This window comes from Arachis ipaensis, chromosome B1 (genome assembly GCF_059453495.1).
Source record: "Arachis ipaensis isolate K30076 ecotype BB chromosome B1, ASM5945349v1, whole genome shotgun sequence".
In the NCBI taxonomy this organism is placed as follows: Eukaryota; Viridiplantae; Streptophyta; class Magnoliopsida; order Fabales; family Fabaceae; genus Arachis; species Arachis ipaensis.
Genome location: NC_142436.1, coordinates 63,096,679 through 63,111,083, shown reverse-complemented (window position 1 = coordinate 63,111,083; position 14,405 = coordinate 63,096,679). Strand labels below are relative to the sequence as shown.

Sequence of the window (14,405 nt, the reverse complement as noted above, 5' to 3'; positions counted from 1 at the left end):
GATTTCTCCATGAGGGATTATAGGTGTTTCCATAGGGTTCACCCATGTAATTCACCTCTGCTATTGTAGGGTTCTTAGGATCATAAGCTTCTTCTTCAGAAGATGCCTCTATAGTACTGTTGGAAGATTCCTTCAATCCATTCAAACTCTGAGAGATCATATTGACTTGTTAAGTCAATATTTTATTCTGAGCCAATATGGCATTCAGAGTATCAATTTCAAGAACTCCCTTCCTCTGAGGCGTCCCATTACTCACAGGATTCCTTTCAGAAGTGTACATGAACTGGTTATTTGCAACCATGTCAATGAGTTCTTGAGCTTCTGCATGCATTTTCTTTAGGTGAATGGATCCACCTGTAGAATGGTCCAATGACATCTTTGATAACTCAGACAGACCATCATAGAATATATCCAGAATGGTCCATTCTGAAAGCATGTTAGAAGGACACTTTTTGGTCAGTTGCTTATATCTCTCCCAAGCTTCATAGAGGGATTCACCTTCTTTCTGTCTGAAGATTTGAATATCCACTCTAAGCTTACTAAGCTTTTGAGGAGGAAAGAACTTGGCTAAGAAAGCCGTGACCAGCTTATCCCAAGAGTTCAGGCTATCCTTAGGTTGAGAGTCCAACCATATTCTAGCTCTGTCTCTTACAGCAAACGGGAAAAGCATAAGCCTATAGACCTCGGAGTCAACCCCATTGGTCTTAATAGTATCACAGATCTGCAAGAACTCAGTTAAGAACTGAAAAGGATCTTCTGATGGAAGTCCATAAAACTTGCAGTTCTGTTGCATCAGAGAAACTAATTGAGGCTTTAGCTCAAAATTGTTTGCTCCAATGGCAGGGATTGAGATGCTTCTTCCATGTAAATTGTAATTTGGTTCAGTAAAGTCAGCAAGCATCTTCCTTGCATTGTTATTATTTTCGGCCATGTCTCCTTCTTTTTCGAAAATTTCTATCAGATTTTCTCCAGAGAGTTGTGCTTTAGCTTCCCTTAGCTTCCTCTTCAGAGTCCTTTCAGGTTCAGGATCAGCTTCAACAAGAATATTCTTATCCTTGTTCCTGCTCATATGAAAAAGAAGAAAACAGAAAAGAAAATATGGAATCCTCTATGTCACAGTATAGAGATTCCTTATGTGAGTGTAAGAAGAGAAGAGTAACAAAAGAAAAAGATAAGAATCCAAACACAGGGGAGAGGAGTGGGTTCAAATTTTTGAGTGAAAGAGGGGTGTTAGTAGATAAATAAATAAATAGAAGGGGATGAGAGATAAGAGAATTCAAAAATTAAATAAAATAAAATAAAAATATTTTTGTTTTTAATTTTAAAATTAAAGTTAAAATTCGAAAATTTTAAAATGAAATTAAATTAAATTAAAATTTAAAACAATTAGTTAATTAAAAAGGAATTTCGAAAAAGAGGGAAGGGATTTTCGAAAATTAGAGGGAGAGAGTTAGTTAGGTAGTTTTGAAAAAGATAAGAATCAAACAAAAAGTTAAGTGGTTAATTGAAAAAGATTTGAAAATCAAATTATGAAAAGATAAGAAGTTGGAAAAGATTTTGAAATTAATTTTGAAAAAGATGTGATTGAAATTTATTTTGAAAAGGATTTGAAAAAGAAATTTAAAAAGATTTGATTTTGAAAATTAAAGTTGATTACTTGACTACCAAGAAACTAAAAAGATATGATTTTGAGATTTAAAGATTGAACCCTTCTTACTAGGCAAGTAACAACTTAAAATTTTTGAATTAATCACATTAATTGTTAGCATTAATTTTGGAAACATGAAATAAAAATAAGAAAAAGATTTTGAAAATTGATTTTAAAAATTTTCGAAAATTATGAAAGAAAAATGAAAAAGATTTGAATTTTGAAAAAGATTTGAAAAAGATAGAATTTTTAAATTGAAATTTTGATTTGACTCATAAGAAACAACTAAATTTTTAAAACTTTTGACTAGATCAAATCAAATTTTCAAAAATTATGAGTGAAATAAGGGAAATATATTTTTTTTTATTTTTGAATTTTTAATGAAGAAAGAGAAAAATATCAAAAAGACTCAATGCATGAAAATTTTGGATCAAAACAAATGATGCATGGAAGAACACTATGAATGTCAAGATGAACACCAAGAACACTTTGAATGTCAATATGAACATCAAGAACATATTTTTGAAAATTTTTAAGAAAAGAAAAATATGCAAGACACCAAACTTAGAAATTTTCAATAATTAGACACTAACAAATTAAAAATGCATATGGAAAACAAGAAAAGACACAAGACATAAAAATGCAAAGATCAAACAAAGCAATTCATCAAGAACAACTTGAAGATCATGAAGAACATATGCATGAGTTTTTGAAAAATGCACAAATTTTAAAAACATACAATTGACACCAAACTTAAAATTTGACTCAAGACTCAAACAAGAAACATCAAATTATTTTTGATTTTATGATTTTATAAATTTTTTTGTAATTTTTTTGAAAATTAATTGGAAAAATAAAAATAAGGATTTCAAAATTTTTAATGAGAATTCTAGGAATCTTGCAATGTTAGTCTAAAGCTCCAGTCCAGGAATTAGACATGGCTTACTAGCCAGCCAAGCTTTCAGTGAAAGCTCCGGTCCAAAATACTAGACATGGCCAATGGCCAGCCAAGCTTCATCATATATAATTCAAGCATGTGAGGAGGAAGCCTCAGTCCAAAAGATTAGACATGGCTTAACAGCCAGCCAGGATTCAACATATCTCTTAAAACTCTAGAATTCATTCTTAAAAATTCTGAAGAACATAGAATAATTTATTTAAATTTTTTTTAATTTTTTGAAAATAAAAGAATAAAAACAAAAAGCTTAAAATTAAAATAAAATTACCTAATCTGAGCAACAAGATGAACCGTCAGTTGTCCAAACTCGAACAATCCCCGGCAACGGCACCAAAAACTTGGTGCACGAAATTACGATCATCAAAAATGGCGACAAAGACTTGGTGCTCTCAAACGTGAATCAAACTTTGTCACAACTTCGCACAACTAACCAGCAAGTGCACTGGGTCGTCCAATTAATAAACCTTACGTGAGTAAGGGTCGATCCCACGGAGATTGTCGGCTTGAAGCAAGCTATGGTCACCTTGTAAAACTCAGTCAGGCGGATTCAAATGGTTTTAGAGATTTGATAATTAAAACATAATTAAGATATAAACTAGGATAGAGATACTTATGTAGTTCATTGGTGAGAATTTCAGATAAGCGTATAGAGATGCTTTCGTTCCTCCTGAACCTCTGCTTTCCTGCTGTCTTCATCCAATCATTCCTACTCCCTTCCATGGCAAGCTTATGCAGGGCATCACCGTTGTCAATGGCTACATCCCGTCCTCTCAGTGAAAATGGTCCAAAATGCGCTGTCACCGCACGGCTATTCATCTGTCGGTTCTCGATCATACTGGAATAGGATTCAGTCATCCTTTTGCGTCTGTCACTACGCCTAGCACTCGCGAGTTTGAAGCTCGTCACAGCCATCCCTTCCCAGATCCTACTCGGAATACCACAGACAAGGTTTAGACTTTCTGGATCTCAAGAATGGCCGCCAATAATTATAGCCTATACCATGAAGACTCTGATCTCATGGAATGGAAGGCTCAGTTGTCAGGCGAGGCAACCATGCATCATGAACCAGAAGGCTAAGAGATATGCACTTTGGCGATTGCAAGTAGAACGGAGGTGGTTGTCAGGCACGCGTTCATGGGTGAGAATGGTGATGAGTGTCACGGATCATCACCTTCCTCAGGTTGAAGAACAAGTGTATATCTTAGATAAGAAATAGGCTTGAGTTGAATAGAAAAACAATAGTACTTTGCATTAATTCATGAGGAACAGCAGAGCTCCACACCTTAATCTATGGTGTGTAGAAACTCTACCGTTGAAAATACATAAGAACAAGGTCTAGGCATGGCCGAATGGCCAGCCTCCCAAAGAGGGTTCAATCATCAAAACATGATCAAAAGATAGATCCGAAGATGTAAATACAATAGTAAAAAGTCCTATTTATACTAAACTAGTTACTAGGATTTCCAGAAATGAGTAAATGATGCAGAAATCCACTTTCGGGGCCCACTTGGTGTGTGCTTGGGCTGAGCATTGAGCTTTATACGTGTAGAGGCTTCTCTTAGAGTTGAACGCCAGTTTGTAATATGTTTCTGGCGTTTAACTCCACTTTGCAACCTGTTTCTGGCCTTTAACTCCAGAATAGGGCAGAAAACTGGCGTTGAACGCCAGTTTGCGTCGTCTAAACTCGAGCAAAGTATGGACTATTATATATTTCTAGAAAGCCCTGGATGTCTACTTTCCAATGCAATTTAGAGCGCACCATTTGGAGTTCTGTAGCTCCAGAAAATCCACTTCGAATGTAGGGAGGTCAGAATCCAACAACATTTGCAGTCCTTCTACAGCCTCTGAATCTGACTTTTGCTCAAGTCCCTCAATTTCAGCCAAAAAATACCTGAAATCACAGAAAAACACACAAACTTATAGTAAATTCCAGAAATGTGATTTTTATTTAAAAACTAATAAAAATATATTAAAAACTAACTAAATCATACTGAAAACTATGTAAAAACAATGCCAAAAAGCGTATAAATTGTCCGCTCATCAGTGTCTTAGAGTCTATGTCTTAAAGTTATGAATGTCCTATGAATCCATCACCTTTCTTAAATGAAAAATATTTTTAAATTGCAAAAATAAAAAGAAGTACATGAATTTTGAATTTTAAAATAGTTTAATTATTTTGATGTGGTGGCAATACTTTTTGTTCTTCTGAATGAATGCTTGAACAATGCATATTTTTGAATTTGTTGTTTATGAATGTTAAAATTGTTGGCTCTTGAAAGAATGATGGAAAAGGAGAAATGTTATTGATGATCTGAAAAATCATAAAAATGATTCTTGAAGCAAGAAAAAGCAGTGAATAAAAAAAAGAGAAGAAAAGAGAAGAAAAGCAAGCAGAAAAAGCCAATAGCCCTTTAAACCAAAAGACAAGGGTAAAATAAAAAGGATCCAAGGCTTTGAGCATCAGTAGATAGGAGGGCCCACAGGAATAAAATCCTGGCCTAAGCGGCTAAACCAAGCTGTCCCTAACCATGTGCTTGTGGCGTGAAGGTGTCAAGTGAAAACTTGAGACTGAGCGGTTAAAGTCGTGGTCCAAAGCAAAAAGAGTGTGCTTAAGAGCTCTGGACACCTCTAATTGGGGACTCTAGCAAAGCTGAGTCACAATCTGAAAAGGTTCACCCAGTTATGTGTCTGTGGCATTTATGTATCCGGTGGTAATACTAGAAAACAAAATGCTTAGGGTCACGACCAAGACTCATAAAGTAGCTGTATTCAAGAATCAACATACTGAACTAGGAGAATCAATAACACTATCTGAATTCTGAGTTCCTATAGATGCCAATCATTCTGAACTTCAAAGGATAAAGTGAGATGCCAAAACTGTTCAGAAGCAAAAAGCTAATAGCCCCGCTCATCTAATTAAGACTGATCTTCATAGATGTTTTTGAAATTCATTGTATATTCTATTCTTTTTATCCTATTTGATTTTCAGTTGCTTGGGGACAAGAAACAATTTAAGTTTGGTATTGTGATGAGCGGATAATTTATACACTTTTTGGCATTGTTTTTAGTATGTTTTTAGTATGTTTTAATTAGTTTTTATTATGTTTTTATTAGTTTTTAAATAAAAATCACATTTCTGGACTTTACTATGAGTTTGTGTGTTTTTCTGTGATTTCAGGTATTTTCTGGCTGAAATTGAGGGACCTGAGCAAAAATCTTATTCAGATGTTGAAAAAGGACTGCAAATGCTGTTGGATTCTGACCTCCCTGCACTCGAAGTGGATTTTCTGGAGCTACAGAAGCCCAATTGGTGCACTCTCAATTGCGTTGGAAAGTAGACATCCTGCGCTTTCTATCAATATATAATAGTCTATACTTTTTTCAAGATTTGATGGCCCAAACCGGCGTTCCAAGTCAGCATAGAAATTCTAGCGTCAAAACGCCAGAACTGGCATAAAAGCTGGAGTTAAACGCCCAAACTGGCACAAAAGCTGGCGTTTAACTCCAAGAAAAGTCTCTACACGTGAAAGCTTCAATGCTCAACCCAAGCACACACCAAGTAGGCCCAGAAGTGGATTCTGCATCATTTACTCATTTCTGTAAACCCTAGGTTACTAGTTTTCTACAAATAGGACCTTTTGCTATTGTATTTTACATACTTGATCATACTTTTCATCTTGGAACTTGTATGTTCATGCTTTGGGAGGCTGGCCATTCGGCCATGCCTAGACCTTTTGTTCTTATGTATTTTCAACGGTAGAGTTTCTACACACCATAGATTAAGGTGTGGAGCTCTGTTGTTCCTCATGAATTAATGCAAAGTACTATTGTTTTTCTATTCAATTCACGCCTACTTCTTCTCTAAGATATACACTCGTTTTTCAACCTTAAGGATGTGATGATCCGTGACACTCATCATCATTCTCACCTATGAACACGTGCCTGACAACCACCTATGTTCTACTTGCAATAGCTTGAGTGCGTATCTCTTAGCCTCCTAATTCATGACGCATGGTTGCCTCGCCTGACAACCGAGCCTTCCATTCCATGAGATCAGAGTCTTCGTGGTATAGGCTAGAATCAATTGGCAGCATTCCTGAGATCCGAAAAGTCTAAACCTTGTCTGTGGTATTCCGAGTAGGATCTGGGAAGGGATGACTATGACGAGCTTCAAACTCGCGATTGTTGGGCGTAGTGATAGATGCAAAAGGATCAATGGATCCTATTCCAACATGATCGATAACCAACAGCTGATTAGCCGTGCGGTGACAGCGCATTTGGACCATTTTCACTGAGAGGACGGAAGGTAGCCATTGACAACGGTGAAACCCAACATAAGCTTGCCATGGAAAGGAGTATGAATGATTGGAAGAAGGCAATAGGAAAGCAGAAGTTTAGGAGGAACAAAGCATCTTCATACGCTTATCTGAAATTTCTACCAATGAATTACATAAGTATCTCTATCTTTATTTTATGTTTTATTTATCTTTTAATTATCAATTCTCCATAACCATTTGAATCTGCCTGACTGAGATTTACAAGATGACCATAGCTTGCTTCGAGCCGACAATCTCCGTGGGATCGACCCTTACTCACGTAAGGTTTATTACTTGGACGACCCAGTGCACTTGCTGGTTAGTTGTGCGGAGTTGTGATAAAGAGTTGAGATTACAATTGTGCGTACCAAGCTGTTGGTGCCATTAATGATCACAATTTCGTGCACCACACATATCACGACATTGAATGGTAATAAGAGAGGATTAAAATTAGCTAAATTAAGACCAAAGAAATATGTTTTCAATCATAGCACAAAATCAAGAGGAAAAATGTAAAACATGCAATTTACATGAATAAGTGTGAGAATAGTGAATAAAATCCTCTCAATTAAGCACAAGATGTATCACGAAATAGTAGTGCATTAGTCATTAACAATTAAAAGTACCAAAACCATAGAGAAATTCACAGGGAATAAGCAATAAGCCGATAAAATAGCAATAAGCAATGATTCTATAATGCAGCCAGCTTTTTCTCAGTAAATTCAGCAATCAATCATGAATAAAGAATATGGATTCAAAGAATTAAGATTCACTGAATCAACAATGAAGATCAAATTGCAACAAGAAATTAACAGCAATAGCAACTCATATCTGAAATCTATCAAAATCATACATCAAGAAACCATTATCCAGGAACCAAATCAACACAGATAAGAACTCAGCAATTTCAGATAAGACTCAGCAGAATTAATAAACCAGTTTAGCACCAAAGTAAATCAATGAAACATTAACAGAGCATGAACAGCAATTTAAACCCACATAACAGCATCAAGCAAAGCAATTTAGAACAATAGAGAAGAATCAACTATTTTAGAAAGCAAGAACAGAGCATTTATCAGACCTAAATCTATTAACCACATTTTAACTACCTAACCACCTAAAATCCACTAAGAACATGCAATTCTAGCTATCCTAATTTGAACAAAATTTAAATTACTCTAACTGACTTAATTAAATGAAAAGGAATGCAGAGGAAGATACGGGAACCTGGGTAGTGCAGTAACGGATATGGAAAAGAGGGTGGAGGAGTAGGGTCGCCCGAAGATGGCGGCAGCACGGCGGCACAGGGGCTATCCGCGTCGGAGCTTGGGGTCGGCGGGAAGGGTTGAGAGGATAGAGAAGAAAGAGAAGGAAGGAAAGAGATGGAGGGGTGGTCGGCGGCATCGGCGGCAGTTCAGGGGTGCCAGTGGTGGCTGCGGTGGGCGGGTGATGGTGGTGAGTAGTGTGTGTGTCAATGGAGGGAAGAGAGGGAGAGAAAGAGACGTTTGGGGTGAGAGGTGGTAGGGATACGCGAGTGAGAAAGGGGGTTTTGTGTGATGGTTAATGAAATTTAAAACCACGCGTACGCGTGGGTCACGCCTGGGCGTGAATGAGGCAGAGATGCATCGACGCGTACGTGTCGTAGATGCGGACGCGTGAAAAGGGACAAATGAAGATGACGCGTACGCGTGAAACACACGTACGTGTCGACCAAAATTGTGCTAAACGTACAATTCCAGCGTCGTTTTCGCGCAACTCTCTGTTCAAATTGAGGGGAGCAAAAGTCACGTGCGATGCGTGTGCGTCGCGCATGCCCACGCGTGGTGTGCTAAAAATGAAATCGATGCGTACGTGATGAGCGGATAATTTATACGCTTTTTGACATTGTTTTTAGTATGTTTTTAGTAGGATCTAGTTACTTTTAGGGATGTTTTTAATAGATTTTGTGTTAACTTCACATTTCTGGACTTTACTATGAGTTTGTGTGTTTTTCTATGATTTCAGGTATTTTCTGGCTGAAATTGAGGGACTTGAGCAAAAATCAGATTCAGAGGTTGAAAAAGGACTGCTGATGCTGTTGGATTCTGACCTCCCTGCACTCAAAGTGGATTTTCTGGAGCTACAAAACTCGAAATGGCGCGCTTCCAATTGCGTTGAAAAGTAGACATCCAGGGCTTTCCAGAAATATATAATAGTCCATACTTTGGCCAAGAATTGATGACGTAAACTGGCGTTCAACGCCAGCCTTCTGCCCAAATCTGGCGTCCAGCGCCAGAAAAGGATCCAAAACCAGAGTTGAACGCCCAAACTGGCACAGAAACTGGCGTTCAACTCCACAAATGGCCTCTGCACGTGTGACACTCAAGCCCAAGCCCAAGCACGCACCAAGTAGGCCCCAGAAGTAGATTTGTACATCAATTACTTATTCATGTAAACCCTAGTAGCTAGTTTATTATAAATAGGACCTCTTACTATTGTATTTGACATCTTTGATCAGTTGTATGCTATCTTAGATCACAATAGGGGGCTGGCCTCTCGGCCATGCCTGGACCTTCACTTATGTATTTTCAACGGTAGAGTTTCTACACTCCATAGATTAAGGTGTGGAGCTCTGCTGTTCCTCAAAGATTAATGCAAAGTACTTCTATTTTCTATTCAATTCTTCTTATTTCGCTTCTAAGATATCCATTCAAACCCAAGAACGTGATGAAGGTGATGATTATGTGTGACGCTCATCACCATCTCCCCTATGAACGCGTGCCTGACAAACACTTCCGTTCTACATGAATTAAGCTAGAATGAGTATCTCTTAGATCTCCTAACCAGAATCTTCGTGGTGTACGCTAGAATGATGGCGGCATTCAAGAGAATCCGGAAGGTCTAAACCTTGTCTGTGGTATTCTGAGTAGGATTCGAAGATTGAATGACTGTGACGAGCTTCAAACTCGCGAGTGCTGGGCGTTAGTGACAGACGCAAAAGGAGGGTGAATCCTATTCCAGCATGATCGAGAACCGACAGATGAATAGCCGTGCCGTGACAGGGTGCGTGAGCATATGATTCACTGAGAGGAGGGGATGTAGCCACTGACAACGATGATGCCCTTGCATACAGCCAGCCATGGAAAGGAGTAAGACTGATTGGATGAAGATAGCAGGAAAGCAGAGGTTCAGAGGAACGAAAAGCATCTCCATTCGCTTATCTGAAATTCCTGCCAATGAATCTACATAGGTATCTCTATCCCTTTCATTGTTTATTTTAATCTAATAAAGTATCATGTTTAAATCTGCCTGACTGAGATTTGCAAGGTGACCATAGCTTGCTTCATACCAACAATCTCCGTGGGATTCGACCCTTACTCACGTAAGGTATTACTTGGACGACCCAGTGCACTTGCTGGTTAGTTGTATCGAAGTTGTGACAATTATGAACTAAGATCAGAGCACCAAGCTCTGGAGCCATTACCAGGATTTGTTCGAGCCTACATGGAACACAATTTCGTGCACCAAGTTTTTGGCGCCGTTGCCGGGGATTGTTTGAGTTTGGACAACTGACGGTTCATCTTGTTGCTCAGATTAGGTAATTTTCTTTTTATTTTCTTTTCAAAAAATTTTCAAAAATATTTTCAAAAATCTCTCATATGTTTTCGAAAAAAAAATAATAATAATAAAAATGTTTTCAAAAATAAATTATTCTATGGCTTCAAAATTTTTAAGAATGAATTCTAGAGTTTCATGGTAACATGTTGAATCCTATCTGGCTGAAAAGCCATACCCAAACCCCTTTGGGATTGGTCTTCAACTAATCACCTCAATGGATGTAAATCCATTCTAAAGCTTGGCTGGCTATTAAGCCATGCCTGACCCTTTGATTGGAGCTTTAGACTAAAGAGCATAAGATTCCTGGAATTCATATTAAAAATTTTTGAATCCTTATTTTTCTTTTTTCTAAATAATTTTCGAAAAATATAAAATAAAAATTCAAAAAAATTAGAAAACCATAAAAATAAAAAATATTTTGTGTTTGAGTTTGAGTCTTGAGTCACATTATAAGTTTGGTGTCACTTGCATATGCATCTAGCATTTTTCAAAAATTTCATGCATTCATAGTGTTCTTCATGATCTTCAAGTTGTTCTTGGTAAGTCTTCTTGTTTGATCTTGATGATTTTTTGTTTTGTGTCTTTTCATGTTTATCATATGCATTCTTGAATTCTTAGTGTCTAAGCATTAAAGAATTCTAAGTTTGGTGTCTTGCATGTTTTCTTTGCATTAAAAATTTTTCAAAAATATGTTCTTGATGTTCATCATGTTCTTCATAAGTGTTCTTGGTGTTCATCTTGACATTCATAGCATTCATGCATGCATTCATTGTTTTGATCTAAAAATTTCATGCATTGCATCTTTTTAGTGTTTTTCTCTCTTGCATCATAAAAATTCAAAAATAAAAAAAAATATCTTTCCCTTTTTCTCTCATCAAATTCGAAAATTTGGGTTGACTATTTCAAAAATTTTTAAAATCAAATTGTTTCTTATGAGTCAAATCAAATTTTCAATTTGAAAATCTTATCTTTTTCAAAATCTTTTTCAAAAATCAAATCTTTTTCAAAATTATTAGTTATTTTCGAAAATTTCAAAAATATTTTTCAAAAATCTTTTTCTTATTTTTATCACAAATTTTCGAAAATAACATAATCAATTAATGTTTTGATTCAAAAATTTGAAGTTTGTTACTTGCTTGTTAAGAAAGATTCAAACTTTGAGTTCTAGAATCATATCTTGTGATTTCTTATGAATCAAGTCATTAATTGTGATTTTAAAAATCAAATCTTTTTTCAAAAACTAATTCTTATCATATCTTTTCAAAAATATCTTCTTATCTTATCTTTTTCAAAAATATCTTTTCAAATATCTTTCCTAACCTCCTAACTTCTTATCTTTTCAAAATTTGTTTCAACTAACTAACTAACTTTTTGTTTGTTTCTTAACTTTTTCAAAACTACTTTCTAAAATATCTTCTTATCTTATCTTTTTCAAAAATATCTTTTCAAAATATATTTTCTAACTTCCTAACTTCTTATCTTTTCAAAATTTATTTCAACTAACTAACTAACTTTTTGTTTATTTCTTAACTTTTTCAAAACCACCTAACTAACTCTCTCTCTCTAATTTTCGAAAATATCTCCCCTCTTTTTCAAAAATTTCTTTTTAATTAACTAATTATTTTTATTTTTATTTTTGAATTCAAAAATTTTCGAAAAATACTAACTAATTTTCAAAAACCAATTTTCAAAAATCACTAACTCTTTTTCAAAATAATTTTTGAAAATTATTCCTCCCCCATCTCATTCTATTTATTCATTCATATCCTAACATCTCATCTCACATTCCAATCCTCACAGTTGTGTTTCTTCCTTTACATCACATCCTTTATCTCCCCCTCTTCTTCTACTTACAAAGGGATCCCTATACTGTGGTATAAAGGATCTCTATTATTATTATCATTTTTCTGGCCATTCTTTCTTGTCATATGAGTAGGAGCAAGGATAAGAACATTCTTGTGGAAGCAGATCCAGAACCTGAAAGGACTCTGAAGAGAAAATTAAGAGAAGCTAAAATACAACAATCCAGAGATAACCTTTCAGAAATTTTCGAACAGGCAGAGGAGATGGCAGCCGAAAATAATAATAATGAAAGGAGGATGCTTGGTGACTTTACTGCACCTAATTCCAATTTACATGGAAGAAGCATCTCCATTCCTGCCATTGGAGCAAACAATTTTGAGCTGAAACCTCAATTAGTTTCTCTGATGCAGCAGAACTGCAAGTTTCATGGACTTCCATCCGAAGATCCTTTTCAGTTCTTAACTGAATTCTTGCAGATATGTGATACTGTTAAGACTAATGGAGTAGATCCTGAAGTCTACAGGCTCATGCTTTTCCCTTTTGCTGTAAGAGACAGAGCTAGATTATGGTTGGATTCTCAACCTAAAGACAGCCTGAACTCTTGGAATAAGCTGGTCACGGCTTTCTTAGCCAAGTACTTTCCTCCTCAAAAGCTGAGCAAGCTTAGAGCTGATGTTCAAACCTTCAGACAGAAAGAAGGTGAATCTCTCTATGAAGCTTGGGAAAGATACAAACAGTTGACCAAAAAGTGTCCTTCTGACATGCTTTCAGAATGGACCATCCTGGATATATTCTATGATGGTTTATCTGAGCTATCAAAGATGTCACTGGACACTTCTGCAGGTGGATCCATTCACCTAAAGAAAATGCCTGCAGAAGCTCAAGAACTCATTGACATGGTTGCTAATAACCAGTTCATGTACACTTCTGAAAGGAATCCTGTGAATAATGGGACGCCTATGAAGAAGGGAGTTCTTGAGGTTGATACTCTGAATGCCATATTGGCTCAGAATAAAATATTGACTCAGCAAGTCAATATGATCTCTCAGAGTCTGCATGGAATGCAAGCTGCATCCAACAGTACTCAAGAGGCATCTTCTGAAGAAGAAGCCTATGATCCTGAGAACCCTGCAATAGCAGAGGTAAATTACTTAGGTGAACCTTATGGAAACACCTATAACTCAACATGGAGAAATCATCCAAATTTCTCATGGAAGGATCAGAAGCCTCAACAAGGCTTTAATAATGGTGGAAGAAACAGGTTTAGCAATAGCAAACCTTTTCCATCATCAACTCAGCAACAGACAGAGAACTTTGAACAAAATGCTTCTAATTTAGCAAATCTAGTCTCTGATCTATCTAAGGCCACTGTAAGTTTCATGAATGAAACAAGGTCTTCCATTAGAAATCTGGAAGCACAAGTGGGCCAGCTGAGTAAAAGGATCACTGATATCCCTCCTAGTACTCTCCCAAGCAATACAGAAGAGAACCCAAAAAGAGAGTGCAAGGCCATTGACATAAGTGCCCTGGCCGAACCTGTGAGGAGAGGAGAGGACGTGAATCCCAAGGAGGAAGACCTCCTGGGACGTCCAGTGACCAATAAGGAGCTTCCCTCTGGGGAACCAAAGGACTCTGAGGCTCATCTAGAGACCATAGAGATTCCATTGAACCTCCTTATGCCCTTCATGAGCTCTGATGAGTATTCCTCTTCTGAAGAGAATGAGGATGTCACTGAAGAGCAAACTGCCAAGTTTCTTGGTGCAATCATGAAGCTGAATGCCAAATTGTTTGGCATTGATGCTTGGGAAGTTGAACCTCCCTTGTTCATCAATGAACTAAGTGATCTGGATCAACTGACATTGCCTCAGAAGAGACAGGATCCTGGAAAGTTCATAATACCCTGTACCATAGGCACCATGATCTTTAAGGCTTTGTGTGACCTTGGTTCAGGAATAAACCTCATGCCCCTCTCTGTAATAGAGAAACTGGGAATCTATGGGGTGCAAGCTGCTAAAATCTCACTAGAGATGGCAGACAGCTCAAGAAGACAGGCTTATGGACACGTAGAAGATGTATTAGTAAA

At 36.7% G+C, this 14,405-nt stretch overlaps 2 non-coding genes across 2 annotated transcripts; one reads left to right on the top strand and one right to left on the bottom strand.

Annotated features, from left to right (window-relative positions):
- Positions 1-430: 430 nt before the first annotated feature.
- Positions 431-538, top strand: LOC148576812 (small nucleolar RNA R71). The gene has a single exon (XR_015904554.1). It is a non-coding gene; the product is annotated as a small nucleolar RNA R71 (small nucleolar RNA).
- Positions 539-12,981: 12,443 nt separating this feature from the next.
- Positions 12,982-13,089, bottom strand: LOC148576811 (small nucleolar RNA R71). Its single transcript, XR_015904166.1, has one exon. It is a non-coding gene; the product is annotated as a small nucleolar RNA R71 (small nucleolar RNA).
- Positions 13,090-14,405: the final 1,316 nt, after the last annotated feature.